The sequence below is a fragment of the Boleophthalmus pectinirostris genome, unplaced genomic scaffold (assembly GCF_026225935.1).
Source record: "Boleophthalmus pectinirostris isolate CB_2022bp ecotype Guang Dong unplaced genomic scaffold, ASM2622593v1 HiC_scaffold_23, whole genome shotgun sequence".
In the NCBI taxonomy this organism is placed as follows: Eukaryota; Metazoa; Chordata; class Actinopteri; order Gobiiformes; family Gobiidae; genus Boleophthalmus; species Boleophthalmus pectinirostris.
This window is the reverse complement of record NW_026571207.1, coordinates 29,773,166-29,775,393: the sequence shown is the minus strand read 5'-3', so window position 1 is coordinate 29,775,393 and position 2,228 is coordinate 29,773,166.

Below are 2,228 nucleotides of genomic sequence, written 5' to 3'. Positions count from 1 at the left end.
AGCCATACATTCTGTGTGACAACGGTTCCCGAGATCAAGGATTTAAAGCCAAAACAACAAAAATGTTTGGTGAATTTTATCAATGGGAAAGACGTTATTGCCCTTCTTCCTACAGGATTTGGGGCATTATGTATGTCACGACCAAATAGCAGCGATTGGTTAAATAAAAAAGCATCCGCCTACCGTCGAGCGAACGAATCCTAATGCTGCGAGGTCAGACGGTTTCCACAAAGTGTAACTGACTGAAGAATCAGGCTAAAAATGACTAACTTTTTGTACTTAAAACATGAAAATACATCTTGCTACACTTAAAATACAAAAATGACCACTTTTTGCACGTTTTGCACAAAATCTAATTGAATTAAGAAAACTTACTTGTTCCATTGGTAGATCATTTTACTTATCAAGTTGACTCTACTCAAATAAAGTAAAATGTTTTTAATTTAAGTCATTTTAACTTACCTAGATATTGTTTTTTTCCAGTATACAACTGATTCAAAAGCAGTAAGTAGATAATAAATCTGAAAATAAAATGAATAACCTGATATACTTTTTAAAATCTTGGCCAGATCAGAAGGTAATAATATCTCCATGCAGACAAAGAGGTCACCAGAAAAATTGTGCAGTGCGCATTTACACAAAAAATGAAAAGTAATTATTAAGTTTAAATCACAGACAAATGGGCAGCTTCTTTAATATCTTTCAAAAATGTAATGTTAAATTGTTTCTTAAAAAAATTCAAAATAAAGGCACTGCTACTTGTGGACTTCTCCTGGTGATGCATGTCCTACATACAGTTTTATTCATGCTTTTGGGGCTTGTGCTGTAGGTTTGCTCAAGGACACAACAATACTATGCACAAGTAGGAGTTCGAATTAATCACTGTCTTTTATCTATCTATTGTAGCATGACATTTCTACCACCAAAACCACTACAGTCCCTATCAGTAAAGAGTATTTCAGATATTTTAGATACATTTTCCTCTCCTGGGGCCTTGATAATATGGTAAATAGAAGACTGAAAGGCTGAAGAGGTTGATGGTTTTGCTGCTGTGGAATATATGGAAACTGTGTAACACTTTTTCCATTCATAATAAGACAACAAATATGAAAATACGTCTTTCTACACTTAAGAAAAGCAACAACTCTTTGCACTTAAAATGAGAAACCAAATGGAAAGTTGCTTGAATTAAGAAAAACACACTTATTCCATTGGTAGATAATTTTACTTGTCAAGTTGAATCTACTCAAATAAAGTAAAACGTTCTTAATTTAAGTCATTTTAACTTAGATATTGGTTTTTGCAGTGTGCAGACAAATTGCATTTTGGTGGTCATGCATTTCCAAAGTGTATATTTAAGAAAAACTCCAAATTACTTCATAAAGTGCACAATTAGCATTAAGTTGTCCTCATAAAACACTACATGTAGGTTTTCTCGTCATGTCCAAACCGGGGTCTCATTTCGCATTACAGCTGCATGTTCCAGCAGTGTCACGTAGAAACGACCGGGCAAAGTTTGACATTTGGCAGAGTTTGGGCATCCGCTGCTGCAGTTTGAATATCCTCTCTCTCACACACATGTTTTGGTGGAGTATTTGTGGAGTTGGCATTGAGGTTTGAGTCTAAAACAAATCATGAGGGCCCCGTCACATCCACTAACACTGAGCGGGCCGTGCACATGCCTGTTTATAAACACATGGACACGTACAGTACAGGGGCAGGGGGCTGGGCCAAGTTGGAGTCTGGACTTCATTACACTGTGGGCACAAGACTAACTCCATCCTCTGCAGCAGGAGCATTCAAACTCCCTGAGTCAAAGTGAATAAACAGTCTATTTAAATATAGGACTGAGGTGGACTTACCAGCTATTAAGGGTTTACTGCTTTATAATTAGAAATTGATCAGGGATAATTTGCTATACATTTCCTTCTAAATCAGACCTGGGCATTGTACAGCTCCCCGACCACATACAGCGCTTTGGTTGACTCTGACCAGCTCATTTAAGATCATCTGGAATTACAAAATATTTTACCTCATGCATGGACTGAAGCTGCATTACTTTTATTTTAGAGGTGTTTTTGTAATTACATATTTTGTAAGGTAACCTCACTTTTTCATTGCTTAATCATAACATAAACTCTTACCAATCTCACCAGCTCGTCAAAACAATGCGATTTATCCAAGATATCCAAGTCTCACGATATGATATCAACACGGTATGAACCTCA